General features: G+C 42.9%; 1 pseudogene; it reads right to left on the bottom strand.

The window, feature by feature from the left end:
• Positions 1 to 27,224, bottom strand: part of LOC148014931 (uncharacterized) — a 44,439-nt pseudogene extending 17,215 nt beyond the window's left edge.
• Positions 27,225 to 27,933: the final 709 nt, after the last annotated feature.

Raw genomic sequence — 27,933 nt, 5'->3', positions numbered from 1 at the left:
CAAGGTTTTGGATGATGGGTCTGGGATTCGAAGCAAAGATGTAAAGAGAGCTATCTAGTTCATGACCATTTGTATGAACCATCAGCAAATAAATATTCTTTGAGGGATTCCCCTCTTCTAGCAGGAGAGCCGAATTTTCGTTAGGTATCACGGTCTTGCGAGATGGTGGTGGTATGAGTCAGGGAAAGCTCTCGCCTCCTGGCAGCGGTAGTTTTTCCTCATGTGTTTATGGTGTATCCATTGAAATTACTTTGTGTTTTCAGCATATTTCTGATATGCCTAGACGAACAAAGTGGAAAATCCGGAAAAGCTAAAGCAGAAGACAAAGACAAAGGCCAAGGCAAAAAGAAACGGAAGACAAAGACGCACAAGGAGAAGAGTCCTAAAAAAGGGAGAAAGGCGCACAAGGAAAAGCGCAAGTCAAAACTTTTGTAAAAGAGCGTAAGCGCATCATGGTTTAATTCAAGGAGCGCCGGGCTCTCACCCGTGCAATTTGTAAATGTAGATGGGCGGTGGAAAGTGAGGGCTGAAATGATGAACGGGTTGCCTCTTACCCATCCAACCTCCAATCCTCACTAAGAGAACTAAAGAGGGGCACCACCTAGCCAAAGGGAGGATGGGCTAGGACATCCCTTTTCTCAAAGAGAATCAAGAGAACCAAGACACAAATTTACAAGAGAGAATATATGTACTAGACACCATATTGGAATATAGGAGAGAGAGATGAGAGGAGAGGGATACAAGGGGAGAAGAGGTAGAAGAAGCTTGCCCTTATGCTACATGGAATGAGAAGATGAGAAGAGAGGGAGATAATAGGAGAAGAGGTAGAAGAAGCTTGCCATTATACTACATAATAAAAGAACTCACTCATAGCTTACCTCAAAGAGATGAGGATATTCTAGAGTCTCATGGACTTGTCATTGTCCTCTCTCTCTCCTTCTTCATTCTCCATGGGCTCTTTATATAGCCTCCATGAGGGATTAGATTAAGATAATCTTCTTGATTAACATAATCCTAGATGATGTATGGCATCTTTGAAAATATGGAGAATAGTGGATGGGACAAGTCCCCACCTTGGTCATCATGCAAGAAGCCAAGGGTGGTGGTAGACAAAATAGAGAAATGGAGCTAGATTACAAGAGGTGGGTGCCCAAAGCACATTATTATAATATATTTACAAGAAGGACAGAGTGGAAAGTTGGTGTGGTGAAAGAGAGAAGAAAATTGTATGTAGCCAGCAGTCTGCGCCTTCGTAACTTCAAATCCGTGAGGAATTTGAAAAAAGTTTCTTCTGCAAATTTGTAGACCAGGTTGAAACCGATTGGCCATCGTGGGAATTTTCTTGAAATTCGCTTTTTCTTGGGAGTTATTGAGATTTATAAAAAATGGCTTTCAAAAGCTGCTTTGACTTTAGTCCCCCATATGTATATAAATACATATAAGCATGTGACAAAAGGGGTCCATGCTTGTAAGCTTTTGTGCAAGATCCAAATGACACCATGATGTGGATATTGACTTGTGTGCTAGGGTGAGGTGTCCTCTAATGATGGTGATAGATTCCAAATCTTTGTGATGCAGACGGAGCCCATGTGTAGTTGGAGGCTAGTCCTTTGAAAAATCTATGCATTCACTCAACTCCTAGGTGTAATCCATTTTCATCTTCACTAAGATAACCATCCTTTTGACCCTTTACATTGACATGCCTTCTAAGAACTTGTTCCCCCCATTTGCTAGAGTTATCATAATCGAGAAGCAATGTAGCATACCTAGTGCTTGAAGAGTAAACCCAAAGTGATATGGTAAGCTCTTGATAGGGGCTTTGGCCAAATTTTGTGGTAATAATCCGGGTTGTAAAAAACCCGGATCAGAAAGGAAGCTAGGAAGATAGAAGGACAATGGGAAAAAGGGCCTAGGCTACGGCCGGCCATGTAAAAAGGGGAAAAGGGGATGACCGCCCAAAAGGGATTTACGATTTTGTATATAAAGTTGAAAAGTGAATGAGAAGCTCATTCTTGTGTGTGGCCAAAAGTAGCTCTCCTCTTCTTCTTCTTCTTCTTCTTCTTGCTTGCTTGAGCTTGTGCTTGAGAGAGAGAGTGTGAGAGTGTGAGGGAGTGAGTGTGTGAGGGTGAGGGACCGAGGAGGAAAAGCTCTCCATCTTCTCCTCTCTTCTTCTCTTCTCTTCTCTTGCTTGCGGCAATGGAGCTTGGAGCGTGGAACTTGAGGATGGAGCTTGCTTGAAGCTTGCACTTGGATCGTGGAGCTACCGGATTGCGCGGGAGAGGAGGTAACTCGAACAGCACGGAGGTAAGCTCACTACACCCATAGATATGGATGGCGCGTCGGTTATGTGAGAGGTAGCCATTAGTGCTCGGCTTGGAACGCTTGAACAATAAGCGGTCAGTGGGTCTTGGTGATTGAGTGAAAGCACCCACATTTTGGTTCCGTTTCCGGGACAAACGGATTCAAGCCTTGAGCACTTGCACGCTTCGAATCCAGCATTGGAGTAGGGTTTTCCCCGAACCGGTGCTTGAGGTAGATAGGTAGGAAGCGAGGGGGTTGAAGATGGTATTCGATCTCCTTGGCAAGTAGGTGTTTTTCTTTCTTGAGATTTATGTTGTGGAATGAAGTAGTGTAGGTCTTTACTTTGTGATTTGTATACATTTAGGATAGGAAAAAACAAAGAAAAAGAAGCAAACAGTAGGGGTTTCTATTGCTGTATAACAGGCTAAAATAGGAAAATAGGGGCACAGATCCTTGGAGTGCCATTTGATTCGAGCACCACAATGATTCCAGGCATGTCTGGCATTCCCTTGTAGTGTCTTGCACATATCTGGAAGGCGCTGGACGATTCGGTGTAGTAGACATCAGCCTAGAGGCATCGCGTGCAACTCGCAGGTCATCGGTGGCGTAGTCAGACCAGCTCGTCCGAGTCCCAGAATCGGACCCGTCCAGAATCAGACTAGTCCATAATCGGACACTCAGAATCGGACCACTTGGACCATCCCCATCCGATTTTGGAAGTCGGACCACTCAGACGCTCTGACGCGGATGCTCGGACCACTTGGATCAACCCGTCCGATTTTGGAAATCGGCCCACTCGGACACTCGGACTCTGACCACTCGGACCATTCTGTCCGATCGGACGCTTGTCCAATCGAGGCAATCGGACCACCCTGTCCGATCCGATTCCCAGAATCAGAGCACCCAAAATCGGACCAGCCGTCCGACTCCCAGAATCGGACGTGACCAAAATCGGACCACCGGGCCGATCAGACCACCCAGAATCGGACGTCCGATTCTGGTATTCGGACTCCTAAAAATCGAACATCTGAGAATCAAACAGAAAACAATCAAAATCGGACAGATATCTAGAATACAAATTTTGATACATCTAAACCTCGAGATTGACCCCAAAGGCTACGTAGAGCTAAAGGCACATCACAGATCCATCACTGGGCTAAAATTTAGAGCACGTAGTTCAAAATTTGGCTATAAACGGTCCTCCAAATTGTGCATGGATTTTACCGTAACGGCCCTGCGGACCGGGGGGGACTGCCCCCCCCTCGGACCCCCGCAAAGGGGGCTCTGCCCCCTCCGCACCTCCCCCAAGTAGGTTGGAGAGAAAACACGCGCTGTGACAAGTCTTCCAAATTAGACCCTAGTGTAGTAATGGCTCTACACGAGCATGGATCCTCACTTGTAAAAGAGCAACCAAAAGCCCATACCCGATCAAAGAGAAACAGAGACCCTAGAACATCAATGGGCCAATCTAGCCATCAAGGGCAAAAAGGCCACACCACGAGAACACAAAGACATTGTGTTCATACCATGTCTAGTCAGAGTGAAATGCAACATCAGCAAGCTACAAATGCCGAGATGACTAGACATGACACTCTTGATGAGAGATGTATCTTGAGCAACACTGCACAGACAACCCAAGACATTGGTGGAGAATCCGCGTCTGACTGTGCAGATAGGGACTCAAAGGCATCTGTCAGAAGGCTTAAATTTACAAGCCAAGACCCAAAAGATGAAGACATAGTACCACCTGCTTATCTTAGGGTCAAACTCACTGCAAAAAGAAAGCATAGTGCTGATACTCTCATTGATGAAGGAGCAGATTTCAATATCTTGACTTACGAAGCATGGACTCTACTAGGTCAACCAGAGCTCAAACCGAGTGATGCAACTCTTAATCCTTATGGGGAACACCCACAAGCACTTCTAGGGAAGTGCAAAATCCTTGTAACTATTGAAACAGAAAACTTGCCAATCCTATTCTATGTTCCTCCCAATAGCAAGAATTGTGGAAAGGAAATCCTCCTAGGAAGACCCTTCAAAGGGGCGACCAAGTGTGAGGCCGACTATGTAGCACAGAGGATACACCTGACACTACCCGGTGTGAGGATAGTCACAACCTTTAGCAAGGGTGACCTCATCAAACCTCAAGGGAAAGGCAAAGAAGGTGCTGACGTAATAGTCAAGCCTACTAACGAGAGCAAGGACTTGTTGGAAGAACTGATACAAGCACAGGTCAAACAACGAGAACCAGTGAGTGAGGCCAGGCCTGGAATAAGAAGGTCAAGAGACAATGCCAAGGATGGGCTTTGGACTTACAAATATCGTAGAAGACCCCAAAAGAATCCCAAGCCTTGTAGACGCAGGTATCAATGGAGGGTTAGCACAATGCCACAATGGATATCCAAAGCGTTGCTCCGTGCTCAAGGGTACTACGCAGGCAACCGATGGATTTGGGTACCAAAACCCCCTGTTAAACCTCCTTTGTCGACTGAATGCCAGGACGTATCAAGAGCAAAGAAGCGTAGGAGGAGATCTAAACGAAAAACCAAGTCCCAAGTCAAAAACAGTGGAGTGACCGAGCCCCTCATGGTCGAAATCAAGAAACTCAATGGGACCAATTGGAGGGTAGATCCTCAGCCTAGTGTGCTTGATAAGAAGACATCAGATGTAATCGTTGAGGATACGCTAAAGCCACTAGTGCCCAAGGAGCCTTTGATTCCCCAAGAGGATAAGGAGCACCAGAGGCACCACGCTACTTGTGAGATGGCTAATTGCTCAACAAAACAAATGGCACAATCGTCTAATAGCCTTGAGCAAATCATTCAGCTAGTGCCAAGTCCACTTAAGAGTCCTAGATCTCCTACACCCTCTTTTACCAAACGGACACAGGAAGCACAACAACAGTCATCAAGGGCGGCTGCTCAATCCAAATCTCCATCTCCATCTAAGCTTCCAAATGTCCAAGAGGTGGGATATGACACCATCTGTAGCTCTCGGCCCAAGGATATGCCTATGCAACCTAAGGTGGCTAGCTCAACTAATACTCGACCTACACAAGTGAATGCTCTAAGAGCAACGACCACTTCCAATTGCCCTAAGGACTTGACACTGCAATCCACCAAGGGTAGCCAACCCACTAAACTAGCTGCTACTACTTCCAATCAGGGATCACAGCTGTTGCAACCCTTAGCTGTGATAATGCCCCTTGTGGAACGTGTCCTTAGTAGTTTACCTGTGGAGGAGGTGTCGCAACCAAATCCCTCGACAACTCCAGCACTTTCAAAGTGCCTAAAGCCTAGGCTGGAGGAGTTAAACACAAGGGAGTTGGCTGAAGAGCTAGACTCTCCGAAAAGGGAGGTAGTTGTGCTCTCACAACCTAGCAAGGCTATTCAATAGGCCACGGCCATGTCCCATAAGGACATACTAGAGAAGGGAAATGTTGAGGCCCGACCAAGCACATCAACGGTCGATATAGCCCAGGGTCCTGAGACATTAGATGCACCTGCGCTGACCAAGAAAAAGAGGAGGAAACAACGAAGAAAACAACAGTTGCAGGTGGTTGCGGACCCCAAGGACATTGGGATGAAGAGTGCTGGAGAGCTGAGGAATAAAGCATCGAGTCCATCCACCAATGAGCCCACTGGTGCCTCTCCTGATAGCGGTGAAACCTCAATCACATCCGTGTGCTATGAAAAATCAAAGTAGCCGTTGCCATCAACAGTTGCTTTCAACACTCAATCCACCGACAATAGAACTCACATCGATCAATCAAGAGTGGATACAACGTCATCACAATAGGGTGACAAGTCTATACCAGTCACATCTGAGAAGAACCATGACAAAATAGCAGCAAAACCTCAGGAAAAACGCACAATCCCTGAGAGCATAAGCAATCCTAGTGTTGACCAATCTTGCTCATCTAGGCCTGAACCCCCAGCTATGCTAAAGCCTAGACAAATTCCTAGAACCTTGCATGAGAGGGCAACCGAGCAAGCCCTCGTTGAACATAGAAGTGTCCCAGAATGCTTAACTGATTTGGATGCTAAGCTCAAAGTGGTTGCACACGTTTACGTCCTTGCAGAGATGGGCACAATCCCCAAGAAGCAACTTGGAGATTACTTGCCCTTCCCTTTATCTTGGGAAGAGCAAGAACATCTTAACAAGCACTTTGGCAGGCTCTTGCATGAACGCATGCGACTCATCTCTAACGAGGAAGTTGACAAACTGCGCTTAACTATCACGTTCAATGAAGTGCTCTGCTGACCGAATCTTGTAGACATAGAGCAACTAAAGCGACTAACAAAGGGCCGAAGTCAATTTGAACAGCGTTGGTGTGAGAACCGCGTTGTTATGGCCAAACTAGGGGCTCAGATCATGATAGTCTCTGAGGAGCGATTGGCCAAATGGCGATCCCAAAGGGACCCAACCTACGTGGCACCAACTTCCCTTCGAGTGCTAACTGCCATTCGTGGTACAGACTTGGCTGAACCTAGCCAAGAAAACTCTTTGTTTGATAAGGTTCTCACTGAGGAGGAGCTACATGTTGCCAGTAGACTCGGACAAGGGTCCATGCTGCTTGATGTGGCAAAATATCTATCGGTACTAAGTAAGTTGCCACGAGTGCTGGATGCGTGTGCCACGCTCCAGTACAACCCCGAGTTCTACAATTGGTTCTTATCCTCGTGAAGTGACATGGATTCATAAATATGTATATAAATAAACACTAATTTTTGTGTCACTGTGTATAAACAATATCAACACACACAAGCAATGATAGTCAAGCGCAGGGAGAAGAGTTGGGTCTGATAGGCTAAGCTTCTCAAGTCCTCCTCTCATCACACATTTAAAAGCCGTGTGACCATCCCCACCTCCAAGTGAAGGGCATGCAACCCACATTACCGCCAAAGGAAGCCTTGACCAACTTGTCTGATGGTGTAGACAGGGTATAGTCCCTTTCTATACACCTTCTTCCCTTTCCGGTATATCCTTCCGAGGAGGAGCCCTGCCTAAATCCATGACCGCCAGCCGAGGCAACTCGGCGTGAACCAAGATCTGCTAATGGCAGGAGGCTAAATATACATCACGGGGGCCATCCCTCTACAACAAGCACTGCATGCCCCACCCCTCCCCTTCTCCTCCTATGCGCTTGATAATCTGCACTATAATCCCTTACATATGAATGGTCTTATCATGTGACAAATCCTAATCCTTGATTCGCATCTTACAGGCCCCCCGCGAGGAAAACATGGAGAACCAAGGGCAGTTAGCCTGCAAGGACGCTCTCCGCAGCAGCCGCCGACGAGAACATGCAGCACATGCCCCTCTGCCAGTGCGCTACGTGCCCACTCTTAAAAGGTATGCCAAGAAACGCGGCCCCAAGCGACACCGCCCTGGATGAAGGTCGAAGAACCCGCGGGCCAGGGGGCGAATGCTCAGAGAGGCACACAAAATGTGGCAACGCCAGTTGCACAAACCCCCAACGCACGCTCGGGCACCAGATGCTCAAGGGCAGAAAGGGCAGCTCGGATAGGGCACAATTTAATGAATTGTTTAAAGACATTCTGGAAACGGTAGCAACCCGGGACTACACCATTCATGTCCCGGCTGACATGTTCCCTGCCCAGCCTCATGGGAGCCCCGCACTAGCACCGCCCCGGTCGCCTAGTCAACCAAACTCACCCCGCCTCGTATCTATCGACTAAATCTCTATGATGTACAAGTAGCTCGACAAGTCAGCATGCCAGACATTTTGTTTTTTGATGAGTAAAGGGGCAAGATCCCCACTTGTACACTTTCGCGTTACTTCTCTTAATGCATGCGACCTTAACAGGCAATGAAATAGGCATCCCAATAGACATCATAGAATTCTGAAAAATTATGTCTTATCATGATTGCATTTGTTTGATGCACTTAACACAAGCGAGCATATACTCTCACGAAGTGACAAGTGGATGCAGGATAATACAGATCCTTGTGCAAAAGTGTTCAACCACAAAGAGCCGCAACAAAGCCACGCTGCCGAAAGCAAAAATCACCCTTGCCGACCATCCACATCGCATGGCCCAACGCACATTCATGGGCCACGCTCCCTTTCTGGGTCAAGCTCTATAGTTGGCTCACGGCAGTCATTACCTCAATTGTGCCAACATCGCGTGTGTCGCAAGGAGGTTTGCAATATCTCAAGTGTATCTCCCCATCTCAACAACTGCTTCTCTAACAACGAGGCTAGGGCACAATCATCACTGTAATACCCATTTCCTGAGCCTTCGAAGCTTGACATTTTCCAACCCATTGAAAGGCTGATAACCTCAACATATTGTAATGGTTGTACTCAGGCAAGTCCAAAAAAAAAAGATAAAAAAAAAGAGGAGAAAGAATGAATGAATGAATGAAAAAAGCACAAGAAAAAGTAACAAAAATGAAAACAAAAAAAGAGAGAGAAAAATAGGAAAAAAGACAAAGAAAAGAAACGAACGAAAAGAACCACCCACAATCACAGCACAGCACCTAAGGATTCTCAAATTAGGTATGTCCAGTGACCTTGATCGACTGGCTCCGTCCCTAGTCTCCTAGCCCTTTAGCATCACCCACAATTGTTTAGGGCAGGACATACCTAGGGAGCTTGTCTCGCCTATGGTTAGACCTGTCACCCTGACCCACTTGCACAATTCCCTCTTGCACTCTGCCTTAATACCATTGCAATCCATTGTGGTAAGCACCGCACGATTGGCCATGAAATGTACACCATCCTCATCAAGCAAGTCCAATAGCTTCTAGCTACTGAAAGTGCGGTTTCCCTGTATCCAATTATGCTACATCGTGCAGTCACAATGCAAAGGATGTCTCATATACCCTCACGTGTACTTCTTCTCAACATGGACAACTTTGCTACATCAAGACATTGTTACGAGAAATTAGCCGCGGTCTTCTAACTATGTAATATCTAAGTATGCACGAGCACTCACATAATATCTGCACCGAAGTATATACACAGTTTGGGTCCTCAAGTGCTGGACAATACTCTTAGCTTGCTTAGAGTTCGACCTGTCTCCCAAACTAATCAAAATATTTCTTGTGCACGATAAAAATACTAGCACTACCCCTTAGGGAGAGACCACATGAGAGGTTTTCAATTGCAGGTATTGAAGACTCCAACGAAGGTGTCGTTCGCTCTTCATCAACACTCAACTCTGAATTTCTATCCTTATCACCCTGTAAGCCTGCCAAGAATCAGTATGTACAAAATCCCCAACAAATTGCCACTTGTACTCCATTAGTGCAACCCCCCCAAAGAACAACCCTACCACCAACTCCCATTGCCCTACCACCTACCATTCAACCCACCAATGTGCCCCCAATGACATTCCTCCCCACCACTACCAACACTCCGCCATGGCAACCACAGACGTCCTTGCCACCCACGTCTTCGGTGCACGCTAAATGCTTGCTACCTATGACGGTGAGTGCCATGGGACTAGCACTCGTCTAGGAGGGGGGTAATGTTTACCCTCAAACGAACAAAGGTGGAAAATCCGGAAAAGCTAAAGCAGAAGACAAAGACAAAGGCCAAGGCAAAAAGAAACGGAAGACAAAGATGCACAAGGAGAAGAGTCCTAAATAAGGGAGAAAGGCGCACAAGGAAAAGCGCAAGTCAAAACTTTTGTAAAAGAGTGCAAGCGCATCATGGTTTAATTCAAGGAGCGCCGGTGCAATTTGTAAATGTAGATGGGCGGTGGAAAGGAAGCTAGGAAGATAGAAGGACAATGGGAAAAAGAGCCTAGGCTACGGCCGGCCATGTAAAAAGGGGAAAAGGGGATGACCGCCCAAAAGGGATTTAGGGTTTTGTATATAAAATTGAAAAGTGAATGAGAAGCTCATTCTTGTGTGTGGCCAAAAGTAGCTCTCCTCTTCTTCTTCTTCTTCTTCTTGCTTGCTTGAGCTTGTGCTTGAGAGAGGGAGTGTGAGAGTGTGAGGGAGTGAGTGTGTGAGGGTGAGGGACCGAGGAGGAGAAGCTCTCCATCTTCTCCTCTCTTCTTCTCTTCTCTTCTCTTCTCTTCTCTTCTCTTCTCTTCTCTTCTCTTCTCTTCTCTTCTCTTGCTCGCGGCAATGGAGCTTGGAGCGTGGAACTTGAGGATGGAGCTTGCTTGAAGCTTGCACTTGGATCGTGGAGCTACCAGAGTACGCGGGAGAGGAGGTAACTCGAACGGCATGGAGGTAAGCTCGCTACACCCGTAGATATGGATGGTGCGTCGGTTATGTGAGAGGTAGCCATTAGTGCTCGGCTTGGAATGCTTGAACAATAAGCGGTCCGTGGGTCTTGGTGGTTGAGTGAAAGCTCCCACAGATGGCCTCTATGATGGCCTTTCATGCTCAGATACCATGGAAGAACTTTCGGTATTGCTAAATGCTAACAATCAAGAGTTGTCATATGTCTTACCTATAGGTCCATTCTCTGGAGATGTATTGTGAAATTGTTGATTTCATGCTTCAAAAGAATTTGGGCCTTGCAGATTCTCAGCCAAAAGTATTCTTTGCTAACATATTTCAGCAAAAAGATTTGAGTGTTGCTGTTTATATATAACAAAATTTGTGTTTACTAGGGTATTTTTATTGAGGGGTGAAATTTGCAAGTTTTAGCAATGAAGCCAGAGTTTAGATAAAATATAAGACAGTTGACAAGAAGGTTAGACCCGTTGCAGGACCGCTACCTTTGGAAAATGATGAGATGATTAGGAGAGTTGCTATGCAACCTCCTTTGCGAGATGTTGCAAGTATCGGACATAAGTTTTCAGCTAATACATTGCAAGAGATGAAGATTGGGACGACCGAAGGTTTTCTGCTTGTTGAAGAGGTAAGATGTTTTGAAGAGATATTATGCATACATGAACAAGATTTTTCCTTCTTTCCACATGAGATTGGATGCGTTGATCCTAGGGTTGTGACACCTATGGTTATTTTTACCATTCCACATGTCCCTTGGAATCTACGGCCTATTCCTGTGCCGAGGGCTCACTTGCCCCAATTGGTAGAGCTTTTGAATGAGCGGATTAGGATGGCAATTCTAGAGCCATCTTCAACTCCATATTCCAATAGATGGTTCACAGTTCCTAAGAAGAATGGGACACTTAGATTCATATAGGACCTACAGCTAGTGAACAAGGTCACTATTCGAAATGTTGGTGCTGGACCTATTGTGGATGAGTTTGCCAAAGCCTTTGCTAGACATGCTATCTATTAATTGGGCGATCTTTATTGTGGATATGATCAGTTTTAGCTTGCCCTTGAGGGCATGGATTTGACTATGATGAAGACACATCTAGGCCTTGTCTAGATGTGTATGCTTCCATGAAGGAGCTACTAATTTGGTTGCCCATATGATGAATGGAATGAACAAGGTTCTACGAGATTTTATTCCTGAGCTTACTATGCATTTCATAGATGATTTACCTATCAAGGATTGCTTTGAAGAAGGAAATTATGATTATTTAGATTACTATGGATGTAGGTTCTTTGTGGCTTCACATATTAGAGATGTTGATAGGATTCTTTGTAGATTGGAGGAAGTGAATTTGACCTTGTCAAGGTTGAAGTCTATTTTTGGAGCCAGAGAAGTTTTGATTGTTGGACATATGTGTGGATATTATGGTAGGAAGCCTTCTCTTGCGAAGGTTGATGCCATAGAGAAGATTGCATAGACTTGTTCTTCTCTTTCAGAGGTTTGTAGGTTTCTTAGAGCTTGTGTGTTTTGTCTTATTTGGATTTCTCATTTTGCTCATATTGTAGACGATCTCTATTAGCTCTTGAGGAAAGGGTAATGTTTTTCTTGGGAGATAAAACATACTAAAGCCATGCAAAAACTGAAGAAATTATTGAGAGCTACTCCAACTCTTCGAAATGCAGATTATGAGTGTGGCAAACCTATTGTTCTTACTCTTGATACTAGTCCTATTGGCTTTGGATGGGCTATTGGCCAAGATAATGCAGATGGAAATATGTATGTTATTCAGTTTGGGGCGAAAGTCCTAAATGAATGGCAACGAAGGTATTCACAATTTTAAAGAGAGCTCTTGAGAGTCGTCACGGCTCTCAAGAATGACAGAGAGTACTTCATTGGAGCTACTGTGGTGGTTGAGACTAATTGTTTGCCTCTGCTAGGTATGATCACGAGTTGTTCTACTCCAGATATTGCCATTCTTAGGTGGATTGGGTACATAAAATCCATGAATCCTAAGTTCAAGTGCATAGCAAGTAAAGAAAACCCAGTAGCCGATATGCTTTCACGAGCAAGGTATGATGATATGGATATTTCTTGTATTGATGATGTTGATGATGGGCCTGATCTTTCATCCATGCATGGTGATCATATTTGTCATGTGTTTTCTTTGGAAAGCTTTGATGAGACTTTGTATACATGAGAGTATTTACAGATTGGACGTTATTTGAGTACTATGTCTAGACAGGATGGATGGACCGATGCAGACTTAAAGAAGATTAGAAGAAAAGCTTATAGTTTCTTCTTGCAAAGTGGGCTACTTTGGAAGCATCCACAAAAGGAGGATAGCCATTGAGAGTTCATAGGTGCGGATCATGAGAGAATTCCATGAAAGTCTTTGGGCTGGGCATCGAGTTGTTTGGGAAACCTATGAGAAGATCAAAGAAAGCTATTGGTGGAGAGACATGTAGAGAGATATCTCACAGTTTGTTGAGACATGCCCTGATTGTCAGTTGTTCTCTTCAGTGAGGCATAGAGATGAGCTTCATCCTACCTACCCGCTATGTATTCATTATAGATGGGTTCTTGATTTGATTACTATGCCTGTTGGTTTATGGGAGATGCGCTGTATTGTTTTGACACGAGAAGATCTCACAAATCAAGTAGAAGGAAGAGCATTACGAAGAAGTCTACTTCAATGGTTTGTAAGTTTATATCTAGATGATATGCCTATGAAGTTGGGAAGTTGGATGATGCGATTTATGATGAACTTGAGCCAAGAGATGATGAAGATGAAGATGTGGACATTGTAGATGCTTTTTACAGAAGATGAAGAGATTGCATTGATTGTCAAGCTTGGTGGTGACGAGGATGGGTAGCTGTGGCCCATCAGGACAATGTGCAGGTTTGGAGGGGGCGGATGCCTTTTATAGGGAATGATGTGTCTCATCTGCTCGCCTTGATACCTACTGCACGTTAAAGCTGAGTCTTGAAGGACCTACATAGGCACCAAGTCCAACGTTAGCCCTTACAGATAGTAAGGCTTCAGCTTATTAAAGTTAACTTTAGTCTTAAACTCTACCCCCTGCAAATCTTCTAAAAGGGCCGTAGAGCCCTTCTTTCCTAAACATACAATCTTGTATGGTCCATCCCATTTGGGTTCTAATTTTTCTGGAAAGAGCTCCTGGCGAGCATCACAATATAACACTAACTAACCTTTCGCAAATTTGTACTTCTTAGTCTAAAGATCATGAAGGGATTTCATTCTTCTCTTCCCTACTTCTTAATGTAGTAAAGCTTGTAATCGAATCTCATCAAGATGTACCAAAGAAGCATACCATTCCTATAACGCTTCTTCCTCTCTCAACTAATGATTGAGGGCAAAACGCAGAGTGGGGAGCTCTATTTCTAATGGCGAAACGCACTCCTCCCTATACACTAGCTTGAATAGTGTCGCACACGATTTGCGCAAGGGGGGGTTTTGTGAAAGTCGCTTGCCGCAAAGACACTACCCGGGATGGGAGCAAAGGAAGATGAAGAGTACTCAACTCAAGGTAAATACATGGAGTAGAAGAATGGTTAGGTTTCCCATTCAATGAAATACATATGTGGGCAAGGTGAGACAGAAGAACTCATGTATACATTCAAACTTGCTTTGCATTCGGGAACAAGATACAAGAAATTATCTCCCAAGGTAAGAGATCCACTCCATGATATAAGCACTTCACTGAGACATGGAGTGCGGTCAGATGGCTTTTGGCAATCGTAGTTTGCTACACAAGTGCAAAATGGATATGAAGGATAAGCAACTTTGCTTATGGACAATGTGGATTGTATTTTCAATTTCGTCTCGCCTTTCCAAACTGCATAGTGTGCACATGCTGACTTGGTGCAAATTTGATTCAACGTAAAGGTGATCAAATCGATTTAATGAGAGCATAAGCAAATTCAAAGTAGATAATAGTGATTAGCACAGAACGCAGTGATGGTGATATTTTTATTTTTGGGCGCAGGAAGAGATGGCAGCCGTCGTTTTTTTTAAATCACGTTCGCTTCATTGGCAGTCTTGTCATCATCTTCAAATCCTCATCTTCCACTTCAGGTCTTTACTTATTACTGAAGTGCAGATTGACGTTCCTTTTGGCACTTTGTTGCAGCGGCTCTTCTTTTCATCTTCATCTTCGTCTCTTCCTTTGATCATCTTCAGACTCCTCCTCTCTGTCTTTTGCACTGCCGCCTCCGCTTCCTTCTTTATCGTTAATGCATCATCGCAGTCTCCGAGTTCATATCTTTCTTCTTTCTGTCATCCTACCTTCTGTTAGCCGTCGTCTCCTCACCACCTTCTACTTCGTTTGCTTCTGCTACTTCGTTAGCTTCCTTCATTCTTCAAAGCTCGTTGATGCTTCCCCTCCATCCTTCCACCCCATCCTTGTCCATTTTTATACCCTGCACCACCATCTTGAAAGCTCGTAGCTTTATTACAGAAAAAAATATTCAAAAAAGCTTCAGTTGGTTGACTTAGTATATATGTCATCTTGTCTCTTCAAATTTTGCCTTCGTCTGACATCTATTTCAGCGATATGCTTTATGAACTTATTTTCATAAATTATTTTCACCAATATGACTATTGTATCCTTACAAGAATATCTTTGTGCCACATGATGCCACACTTTTACCCACAATGGAGCATACTCTATAGCTTTTTGTAGAGAAAAACTTTAGCCATGTCTCTATATCTTCTTTAGGAGGAAGAACAAGAGCATGAATAACTAACAAGCATTGCTAGACCTGGTGCCATGAATATGATCATGCCACATCTTTTGGATAAATGCAGCACTGTTTTTATTAGCTCCTTTTTAGTTCACAAGTACTGAATAGTCAATGGCCTCTTCTAGATTTGAACTTTAACCATATTATTTTAGGTACGATCATAACTGTCTATTTCCAAAGAAGGAAGATTTGTTGCCACGCAGCCCTTTTTATTGGCGTAATTCTTCATGACCTTTTAATAAGAACGTATGGTCTCATCCATGCATTTCTTGCATGGTGATCTCTTGGGTGTTTGTAGCACCCTCCTTCTCAAGCGACTTGTACAAAGGTAACATCACATTTAGCTTTGCCTCCAAAATACATGCGGCTTGCTTCCTCTATTGCTTCTTTCCATGTTTCATGCCACAAAATCACAACTCTTATCAACTCCTTTGATACCAGTTGGGCCTCAAGGGAAGGTGCATTATCCAAAAGGTATGCTTTGTTAATCTTGTTGTTGAATCTTACTTGCAAGCTTTTTCAATAGCTTCCCTATTTGCATGGCCATCTTAAGCTTGTAAGTCTTGAAACAGAACCCCACAATTGAGTAGGATAATGTTCAAGCTCAAACTCCTTGCAAAACCTATGCTAAGAAGACATTGACAGAATGTGTAATATTCTTAGCGGACAAAACCCATGTCTTTGAGATTTCAAAATGTATATCTTCTTATGAGCCTGTTTTCCATGTGTTCTGCCCTATCAAAAACATGCTTTGAAAAAGAACTTCATGCCCAATCACCATGCAATTTGCAAATTAGAATCCATGCTATGCAATCAATCGAGCAATGCTCCACACAAAAAATTATGAATGCATTGAAGAAATTGTTCCTAGTGTAACTACAAGTGCTTTGTGTGTCATGCAAATGCAAACACAAAAGATACACACAACGGAAAATAAATCCCTAATGACGCTAACTAATGTTTTCAAATTCTTGGCGAAAAACTCTGCCGTCAGATTTGTAGTGGTGAACACACATCATCCTCTCTCTCAACTTGATTTTGATTATCATATGTACGAGTGAGCTAATTATTATGCCATGGCCTATCAATGAAGCTTGGGTTTATACTCTATATTTTGACGGGGAGCTTCCAGAGGGCCTGCTAAACAAGCGAGCGTTGGTGTGGTCATTAAAGATCCCCAACATAGGGTTGTCATGAAGATGGGAGTCTATTTAGGACCCTCTTTTACTAATAATATGGCAAAATACAAGGCCTTGATCATGGGGCTGAATGTAGCCACTGATTATTGGTTAAAGGTGACTTCTTGTTAGTAATTAATTAGCTAAATGGGACCTATAGTGTGCAGGATCCCATCTTTCAGATGTACCGTCATGCAGCCTTGGATGTGTTGCATATATTTGAGATGGTGACTTGTCACTTAGTTCCTCGACAATGGAATCGCTTTGCGGATTCCCTGGCTAACTATGCTTTCCTGGAAGATGTCTTTTCAATTGTGGTTTGGGGAAGCCCTTACAATTACCTCCTAACATTAGCCATGGACTACTTTGGGGTCTTGTTGCTGACATGTCATATTTTAGCCACACCGATGGTTAGTTTGGGTTATGAGTCAGGTAGCCAGTGAGCACCTTCCTACTCTATCATTGACGCATAAGATTGTGTATCGTCATATTTGTCATCGGACACCCCTTGCTATTTATGCTTGGGGTTAGCTAATAACCTGATGCACTTAGTGTAGGGCCTAAGAGGCCTTATCATTGGTCGATTTTGTACTTTAGTAGAGTAATGTTAGGACCAAGGGATTGTTTTAATAGTACGTTGTGTTGAATGATAGTAAAAAAATTTACTTCATAAGGCCAAGAGGGCCGTCTCTGTCGGAGTTCTAATGTTTTTACTTCATAAGGCCAAGAGGGCCATTTTGTTAGTTGTGAAATGTTCTATCTCTTTAGGCCAAGAGGGCCATACGTTTGTTTGGTGAGGGTACATTTAATGGTTTTCTGTTTTAGTGATTCCATCACACAGATTGGATGAAGTGCCTAGAGGAAGCCTTTGTTGCGGAAGAGCTTCTTGTGGCCATTCCAAGTAGTGTCATTGCCTTTTCAAGTTTTCCTCTTAAGCTAATAGTGGTATATGTATATGTGGGGATTATTTTCTTTTCATTTGTGGGGACCGACAATCAAGGCATAAAGTCCTAGGGTTTGGTTATGCATATCTGGGGGAGATTTGAGTAGTTGCCTACCTCCTGTTAGGACATTATCACACATTAAAGACATGTGATAGAGGGTAGTCCTTGTGACCTTGTTCTTCCTGCTTGTTAAGTAGTTATTCTAGGAGTCCCTACTACTAGTGTGAGGCAGTTAGAGAAGCATGCCAAAATAGAAAAGAAGAGCAAGTTTTGAATATATCTAAATATAAAAATTACAGAGGTGTGTAAAAAGGGGTTCTAACCCCTCAATCAGAAAAGAAGAAGAAAAAAAAAGAAAATTCATATAAGTAGTTGATTATTGCCTTGCGAAGGCTTGGTAGGTTCCTAGGGACGAGTCAGAGACCCAGGAGACCCATGCCTTGTCTTCCTTGGGGTGACATCTTGCTACAAAAGAAAAAAATAAAAAATATTGGAGTGAAAATAAAAGTGAGTGAAAAAGAAAAGGATTAAGTATCACCTTGCGAGAGCTTGGTGTTGAGATATCAAGCTCCACTCGTGATATGCCAGGGTGACCGTTATGCATTTATGTCACCGACTTGTTAACTGCAGATGCGGTTGGTACACCGCCCATGAATAATAGCTAGATGACAGCTATCCTTATCTACTCTAGTTCGTGGCTCAGTTAGTATGCCACCTTAGTTAGTTGAGTTTGGTTTGAGAGCCATATATAGGGTTCTTCTATTTCTATATACTAGAGTTCTTTTGGTTTACACAACTAAGAAGAGGAAAACTGTTTTCAGCCTTCACCTGTGTGTGTATTCTCCCATTGTGCAAGCAAGAAAGCTTCAAGTGAGACTCCTTCCTTCTCTCCCACAATCTTGACATGGCATCAGAGCCTGGTTCGTGGTAAGGAGCTCAAGAAAGCAAACCAAGTTCGCGGCGTTCTGGCAAGAGGACAAGTGTTGCTTTCATTTTTCGAGTTTGGGAGCAAGTCTCTGCAGGTAGCACAGCCGAAAAGTGCAAGAGTGCATTGTCTCAGATTGAGACGCCCTTCGCGGTGTAGCAAGAGAGCAGTATATGCTGCGGGTAAGGGCTTTAGCCCTTGGTTGCTCTGATTTTTTATTTCAGGCCATTTCGGGGCCTATTTTGGAGGCGGAAAATTTCTGCACGCACTCAGGAAAAGACCCTGTTTTATGCTGTGCGACCACTGTTCTACAGGTTGGTGAAAAGTTACTGTAGAAATTGCATCATATGCCTGTGCGCAGAGACAGTGGGAGTAACAGAATCATCCTTGTTGCCTGTTGATGCAAAATCGTCACTAGGAAGTGACTGTGTGGTCAAATACCACTTTCGTCAGATTTGCAGATTTGCCCTTGTGAGGCTGAAGCTGTATTCTTTGCAGTGACAGAATTTTTTGCAGTGTTCTGTAATGGCGTTTGATTCTCTTTCACAGATTGTCACTGAAAAGCTTGACAAGAACAACTTCCAAGCATGGAAGTTTAGAATGATGAATTTCCTTATGGGAAAAGGATATTGGGAATTTGTTGCAGGAAATGAAGAAGAACCAGTTCTTGCTTATGTTCCCAATCAATAGCAAATGCAGGCATTTAAAGCATGGCATGAGAGAGCCAAGAAAGTTATGTATTGGCTGTCTATCAGCATTTCAAACTCTATGATTGTGCATATTCAAGATGCAAGTACACCAAAGGAGGCATGGGATACTTTGTCAAAAATGTATAGCACAAATATGCAAGCCAGGAAAATGCAGCTCAAGCAAGAGTTGCACAATGTGCAAAGAGAAAGTATGAGCATCAATGACTACCACATGAAGGTGAAGAAGATTGCAAATGCACTTGCTTCCATTGGGTCACGTGAAAGATGATGATTTAGTTTCTGTGACCTTGAATGGTCTAGGAAAGGATTATGCACAGTTTCGAACATCCATTTCCGTCCGTGAAAGATTTCCTGATTTTGAGGAGTTGATTGCTCTTCTAATTTCTGAGGAGCAGAGAAATGGTGGTGCATCTTCTTCAGGAGGAACTTCAAAAGAAGCTGTCTTCTACTCAAATGCTGGAAGAGGTAGAGGCAGAGGTAGAGGAGGCCGATCTGGAGGCCGTGGTAGAAATCAGAATATGCAGCAAACTCAAGAAAACCAGTCCTATGGAGGAGGACGTGGTAACTCTAGAGGCAGGGGGAGCCAAAGAGGTCGTGGTGGATGGCAAAGAGGCCAAAATGCAAACAGCAATGTTGAATGCTACTACTGTGGTAAAATGGGTCATATGGCTAAAGACTGCTATAAAAAGCAGAATGACATCATGAATGGAAAATTGCAACAAGGGAATTATGCATCTTCTAGTAGACAGGGTGATGACAGAAATGAGCATTTGTTTATGGTGCAGCACATGACCAATTCTGTGACAAGTGCAGAAGAAAGAAACGATGTGTGGTATGTTGACTCAGGTGCATCAAACCACATGACAGGTCATGCAGAATGGATGCAGGATGCAAGGAAAATGGAAAAACGAGGATTTGTGGAGACTGGTGATGATACTGCACATCCTATTGTGCAGATTGGAAAATTTCATTTGTCTATGCAGGATGGGAAAAAGAAAACCTGTCGGATGTATTTCATGTCCCGAATATCACCAAGAACCTGGTTTCTGTTGGTCAAATGGTTGAGCAGGCCTTGTAGGTCAGATTTAATTCTCATGGATGCTTTGTTGAGGATATGAAAAATAAAGGTCGCTTGATAGCAAAAGGAAAGAAGAATGGCAGAATGTTTACGTTGGATGCAAACATGCCTGAATTGAGTGCAGCAATGTTTGCACATGGGACCGGTGTAGTTGCAGATATTAATATCTGGCATAAACGCATTGGTCATGTTAATGTACAACGACTTAAATCAATGCAAGCCCAAAATATTGTTGCAGGATTGCCTAAATTCAAGGTTGCAGAAATGCATAAGGTATGTGAAGCCTGTCAATTTGGAAAACAGGCAAGGAAACCATTTCCTAGACATGTTCAAGAGAGTAAGAAGCCATTGGAATTAATCCACTCTAATGTGTGGACTACTAAAGCTGCATCTCTTGGAGGCTGTCATTATTTTGTCACTTTTATTGATGATTATAGCAGAAAAGTTTGGGTGTATTTTATGAAAAAGAAAAGTGAAGTGTTTGGGCATTTCAAAACTCTTAAAGCTATGGTTGAAAAAGAAACAGGCCTGCAAATAAAATGCTTAAGGTCAGATGGAGGGGGAGAGTACCTCTCAAATGAGTTTGCAAGGTTCCTGCAGGAGCATGGTATAAAGCAGCAATACTCATGCAGTCATACCCCACAACAAAATGGAATTGCAGAAAGGAAAAACAAGCATATTGGAGAGGTATCTCGTGCCATGCTCAACGAAAAAGACTTGCCAGATTTTTACTGGGCTGAAGCAGTTGCTATAGCAGTCTACATAATGAACAGGACTCCCACGGCAGTAATACATGGGATGACTCCAGAAGAGAGGTATACTGGTAGGAAACCAAATATTTCTCATTTGAAGATTTTTGGTTGCATTGCCTATGTTCATGTGCGAGATGAGTTGAGATCCAAGTTGGATCCAAAAGCTGAGAAGTGCATCTTTATTGGTTATTCTCTGCAAAAAAGGATATATATGCTATAACCCTTCTACTCGTAAGTTTATAGTGAGCAGAGATGTTGTTTTTGATGAGATGAGTAGCTGGTATAAACCAGTAAATGTGATTGATAATGTAGATGTACAAAATGGTAATGCTGCACAGAATTCACAGCAACATTCACAAGATATTAGTGGACCTGGAGCGTCCTCTAGCATTGGTTCACATTCTTCGCCATGGATAGGCAGATTGAGATCAGGAGAATCTTCTCAAAGCAATGCAGATAGTGGTATGCAGGTATCACGAAAAGGAAAAGAGAAGGTAGATCAGCCCATGTTTGATGTGAATGCAGGTCACTCTTATGTGGATGGTGAATCCAGTGGCTCAGAACAGAGCATTGATGATGAGTTGGGTATTCCTTCTATTGTTACACCTAGAGTAAGGAAGACCAGGGATGTTTTGAGAGCATCTGGGAGTGAACCTACTTTGCGTAGGTCTACTAGAGCTAGGTATCCTGTGGATAGGCTGAAATATGATGGATTTACAGCCTTTCACTATGCATATATGGTCAAAGTGATACAGGAACCAGAACCCACTTCTTTTGAGCAAGCCATAGGAAAAGAAAAATGGGAGAAAGCCATGGATGAAGAAATGTGAATAGATACAAGGCAAGATTAGTAGTCAAGGGGTATGCACAAACATATGGCATTGATTATGAAGAAACATTCAGTCCGGTTGCAAGGATGGCAACCGTAAGAGCAGTCATTGCTATGGCTGCATCAAAGGGATGGTCTTTACATCAAATGGATGTAAAGAATGCCTTCTTGCATGGTGATTTGCAAGAAGAGGTCTATATGGAGCAGCCACCAGGTTATGTGCATGCTGTTCATCCCGAGTTTGTTTGCAGGTTGAAGAAAGCCTTGTATGGCTTGAAGCAAGCACCTAGAGCATGGTCTGACAAGATAGGACAGTATCTTGTCACTATTGGCTTTCAGATTTCCAAGGCAGATTTCTCACTTTATGTGAGAAAAACAGAGAAAGGTATTATGCTACTTGTCATTTATGTTGATGATTTGATTATGACAGGTGACAGTGATGAAGATATCCTTCATGTGAAAATGCTATTGAAGCAGAAGTTTGAGATGAAGGATTTGGGAGAGCTGCGTTATTTCTTGGGCATTGAGGTGATTAGATCACCAAGTGGGATACGGCTCTTGCAAAGGCAGTATGGATTGGACATGCTGTCCAAATATGGGATGACAGGTTGTAAGCCTATTTCAGTTCCTTTGAAGCAGAATGTGAAGCTGAGCGCAGATGTAGGTGAGCTTCTGGAAGACCCTACTATGCACAGATGCGTAGTAGGAAGTTTGATTTATATGACTATTACCAGGCCAGATTTGAGCTATGATGTTGGATTGGTAAGTCAGTTTATGCAGGCTCCAAGGAAACCGCATTTGGATGCGACTAGACGCATACTCAAGTATGTGAAGTCCACATTGCAGTATGGACTACTTTATGAGACTGGGATTCAGATACAGTTGCATGGATACATTGGTGCTAATTGGGCTGGTAGTATTTCTAATAGACAATCTACCAGTGGATATGTGTTCTCTTTTGGGAGTGCTACAGTCACTTGGAGCAACAAGAAACAACCTACAGTTGCCTTGTCGAGCACAGAGGCTGAGTACAGGGGTGCAGCAATGGCTGCATGTGAGGTAGCTTGGTTGCATAAGCTACTTTATGATATGCATCAGCCTCCTACAAATGGGCCAGTTGTCATTTATTGTGACAACATGAGCAGTATACACCTGGCAAATAACCCAGTCTATCATGCTAGAACAAAGCACATTGAGGTGCATTATCACTATATGCGGGAGAGGGTTTTACTAGGTCTTATTGATCTAGTTTATGTCAGCACAGAGGATCAGGTAGCTGACATATTCATGAAGGCATTGGGCGCAGAGAAGCTGCGCAAGTTCAGAGACTTGCTTGGTGTGCAGGAATTGGGATTGAGCTCAAGAGGGAGTGTTGAGATATCGAGCTCCAGTCGTGATATGCCAAGGTGACCGTTGTGCATTTATGTCACCGACTTGTTAGCTGCAGATGCGGTTGGTACACCGCCCATGAATAATAGCTAGATGACAGCTATCATTATCTACTCTAGTTCGTGGCTCAGTTAGTATGCCACCTTAGTTAGTTGAGTTTGGTTTGAGACCCATATATAGGGTTTTTCTATTTCTATGTACTAGAGTTCTTTTGGCTTACACAACTAAGAAGAGGAAAACTGTTTTCAGCCTCCACCTGTGTGTGTATTCCCCCATTGTGCAAGCAAGAAAGCTTCAAGTGAGACTCCTTCCTTCTCTCCCACAATCTTGACACTTGGTAGGTTCTTGGGTACCAAATCAGGACCTGAGGCCGATGCCCTATTCTCCTTGGGTCGCTCTACAGTCAACTCCCTCCTTTTTACATGCTCGAGTATGGAAACCTTAGGAGGTAAATGTGTTACAAGAAAACTATGATGACCAAGCTATAGGAGTTCTCACCTAGTAGGAGGTCTTGGTCTAGTTGTCCTAAGTTAGATAGGTAGTTCAAACCACCACTAGGATGACCGCTTTGATCGGTTTTCAAGCCAGTTTGTGTTAGAGGAGTTGGTTAGCGACTCGCTCTGGATTTCTCTCAGATTATGTTGGGCCATATCCCTGTGGATTCTCATGCCTTGATTCTGTCTCAGGGGGTAGAGTGAGAGCTGTTTTTGTGCTTTGTTGAGTATATTTTTTGTGGAAAATTGATGCTTTCTTTGGTTGTTGGTTGTGCAAATCAGTTCCTGGGATTCGAGGGCTGAGTCAACCTATCTCGTGGTCGCCAATGAGAGCGGATTTTAAATACCCTTTTTGAAGCGAAAAAGAGCCCGAGAGGCCATAAAAGACCAATTTTTCATACAAAATGAAACAATTGCAGATCAATGAGCTGGAGTTTTTCTAGATGGAGTTCAATGCTAGGAACCCAATGCAAGTCTCAGCTTGTCGATCGAAGTCCATTTGAAACCCCATTTAATTCCCGCGCAAGGTTTTGCATTATGAAGTAGCTATATGATCTGGGAACCAAAAAGTGCATCACGGTGGCCAAGTTTATAGATTTCGACATCACGAAGCCATCCAGCCAAATAATCTCAAATCCAAGTTTGCCCCTCCAAAATACAAAGAATCCACTTGTCGGAGTATAAACATGCGAGAAGTGAACCTGATATTTAATAAATGACATGCAAATGAATATAAATGTAATGAAATGAAAAAAAAACTTAAAAATTGCAATCGTGAGCAAGGACGGGGTGCAAATTTATATTAAAACGCGTAAAACCTACAATTATGCGATTTCCATAGAAATGATAAATTTTGGGGGTTTTGTTGTGATTTTGGGATTCATGTGGATTAGAAATGAATATAAAATCAATTCTCAATAATTGTGATCAATCTCAACCCATAAATTAGACATGTATGAATTGTTATCTAAATAAATAAAGAAACATAGTGAAGAAATAGAAAAGATTAGGTTTTTGTGTTAAAAAATTAAGGAAAAATATGCTTTATGTTCGTGGATGTATGACATGGCTAGAGCATGAGGGATAAGCCTCAGTTTAGCCTTGTCTTTGTGTTAAAGTATAGTTTTTACTGCTTTTACAAGAAAAATACATGAAAAAATATCTTCTATACCTACCAACCCATGCATAACCTAAACGGTAGGGAGGAGGGGTTTTGAGGGTGCTTAGTTGTTGATAACATTCGAAATTTTGATATATTTTCTTGCACATACCATATAGGACGTTTTTAATTTAAGTTTAAGAGGGTCGAGCAACATGAGAAGGCTGGGTGCTAACCCTTAGCAACGCAGCATTACGTGTAGGCTGAAATCATTGAAAGAAATGTCTTTGCACTTTACAATGATGATTTCTAGATCATAAAATGATTGAGCACTATGGTCCATACACAATTGCATTGCATGAAACACATGGTGTCATTCGTGGACGTATTGCAATTGTATTCATACATATGACCTATGTTGAGTATGTGAGATACATAAGCTATAGGTTTAGACGATCGGTTTCCTTGGGGACTGTTTAGTGAGAAAATATCTATATCTCTTGGAACGTTTGAAAACAAGAGTGGAGTTTGTGATGTACATGCTATTTGTGTTAGCGGCGCATAGAGAGGCCAATTCCTGAGGTGTAGGAGAGCTGCAGTGGGGCCACGGCATTGAGCCGAGGGGTGCCTTCTTCTGTCTATGCTTACGAGGTGTTTTACATTAATATATGTGTAGGGACTCCCTTTGAGCAGTGTGGGGAAGGCTTAACCATTGGATTAAAATCCAAAACAAACGCAAAATTCACAGTAGAAGTTAGGGCAGTGTGTCCCTTAGACGCTCCTAGCTGCGAGGTCGAGGGGGTGTGTTCTTTGAGTGTAGAGAGGCGCGGCTAGTGCTTAGAGCCACTGTTGTGCCCGTTTTAGGTCCTGACACTTATGGAAAGCCATCACGTGAAAAAATCGACTCTATGTAAACAAAAATACACTTAAGTACAATGTAACTAAAATGGAATTGCTAATGAGCAACCAAGAAACATGAAAAACACCTCACACCTTGAAGGAGACTGTGCATTTTGTTGTACTTGGGTAAGGCTCCAAACACTCCATTGCCCATTGGAGACCTATCTCCAATCCTACATGTGATGCCATTTTCTCCACAACTCCAAGGCATGAAGGGATACAAATAACAAGCACCCATTCCAAGTCATCCATAACTGCACTTGCCATTGTCAATGCTGACTTGATAGACTATTCCATGGAGGATTGTCATCAAAACCCACTACATGGGAGCCTGTGGGAAGATCAATGAAATAATACTCCACACTCTAAGACCTTGGCTTTTTATTTCTTAGCTTCTTCCCACCATCCACTACTAGATAGAACTTCCTCATCACCTCAAAACCCTCCTTGAAATTTCTAGCAAGCAATTCTCTTGCTAGCTAAATATAATCATATTGCCACACATATGTGTGACTTCAAGGGTTTTTATTTGCAAGCTCATGAAAATATTAAAGGGGCACATGTTGCAACTCCGTCGTGTGACCCATCTTCTTGCAAAAAAGGGTAGCAGTAGTCAAATGCACAGATTCTACATAAACAACATTGCAATGGGTCTTACATACAAATTAGCAAAAAGAAAGAAAATATTTAAAATCCCCAATAATAATATATAAAATCCCCAATAATAATGAATTAGGCCAACATGAGATCATACTCTTTTCTAGATCCAATCGATCAATAGGACATCCACCCTTGGTACACTTCATCAATCTCTCAGTCTCTTCTCTCTCTTTGATTTGCTTGAATTCCTCCTCCAGCTTCCTTCACTGTTGCTCATCCAAATTGCGTGAAGAGCATGAATCTGACTTGCATTCTCCTTTCAAGTGCTTGAGATGTGTCTCCTTCTCTTCCTCCAAGCATTCACCCTTTTTCATGTCTAACCACCACCAACAGCAATGCTTGCGCCCCCAGTTGTGGGGCAATATGAAAGCACCTTCCAACTTGTTATCCTCCCTAAAAATTGGTGAGGTATACATGCAATAGATGGGAGGAGAGAGGATTGTCCAAGCCTTGCAAATGTCAGGCAGCAATGATGGAATTTTCTTCATCCCAACCAATGTAAGAAGAAACTTAATCCTAGAGGCATTTTGCATGTCTACATGCTTGGCTGCAGGTGTAGCCATAGACATCTCTTTTTGGAGAGGAAGAAAAAGTAGTCCTCTATATTTGCTCACGACGTCCAAGAAGTATTGATCCACAACTGGAAGTTCAATCCTCTGTCTGGCAATATTTGACTCAATTACTTGCTTCAGCAATCGACAAGCCTCTTCCAAGACCTGATCCATCCATACCTCCTTTGCCAACCATGGTATAAAGAAATGATCACATATGGGCATCTTGTAGCTCTGCCTCAAATTCTCATTTGCACTAAGAAATGGCAGGATTGATCATTTCTTTTGCATAGAACATCGAGTTGAAGCAATGGAGTACAACTTCTCTATTGTTATCTTAAACTTCACGTCCTCAAAGGGAAGTTTCCATAGTGTTTGAAACCAGTCATTGCCCAATGACGGGTTCACCACATCCAAAATCCAAAAATACATAACCTTCATTCAATAGGACATTTGCTATGCATGAGTAGCGTAATTCACCAATCTCATCCTTTGGAAGATTGGAAGGAATCTTTGTGCATGCCATTTCAAAATCATCCTTCCACTTACCCTAAAAATAAGAAAGGAGGACCAATGTCAACCAAAATGTAGTAGAGACAAAGGTCACAACACAAAAGTCTAGAACTCACCACATAAACCATGCGGCCAAGGATGGATTGGATAAGAGGATACGGCACTCTTCTTCCAGTGCTTGCTTCCAAGGCCCGTGCTTTTTGAATAGAATTTTTTTCCTCATCGATGAATCTATCAATAAATTATTGCTCATCACATGAACACAAGGTACTTGTATGAAACAAGTAGTCCTTGAGGTTTGTGACCATAATCGCATCCTCATTCAGCCTAGAAATTTACAACCACACGAATGTGCCCCAATGAGAACTTAAAGCTTATCAGATCCACAACATGAATGGCACATCTTTGAACCCCATGGATGTGAAAGTAGTTGCAAACGCACTATACATATTGAAGCAGGAAGAAGAAAAAAAATACCACAAACAACTTACAAGTTGAATCTTTGCAAAGCTACCATCAAGAGAAGCTCATCTTTATGCTTTGGTGAAATGAACTGTGAATGCACTCTCACATGTCTCTTGCATTATTATTTCTATATAGCTCATTAATACTCCACATCCATGCTGCA

Source organism: Lygodium microphyllum, chromosome 24 (genome assembly GCF_053477565.2).
Source record: "Lygodium microphyllum isolate KBCC chromosome 24, Lygodium_microphyllum_v1.1.10, whole genome shotgun sequence".
Lineage (NCBI taxonomy): Eukaryota > Viridiplantae > Streptophyta > Polypodiopsida > Schizaeales > Lygodiaceae > Lygodium > Lygodium microphyllum.
Note: the sequence above shows the minus strand (reverse complement) of the source record. Positions and strands in the feature narration are given on the sequence as shown.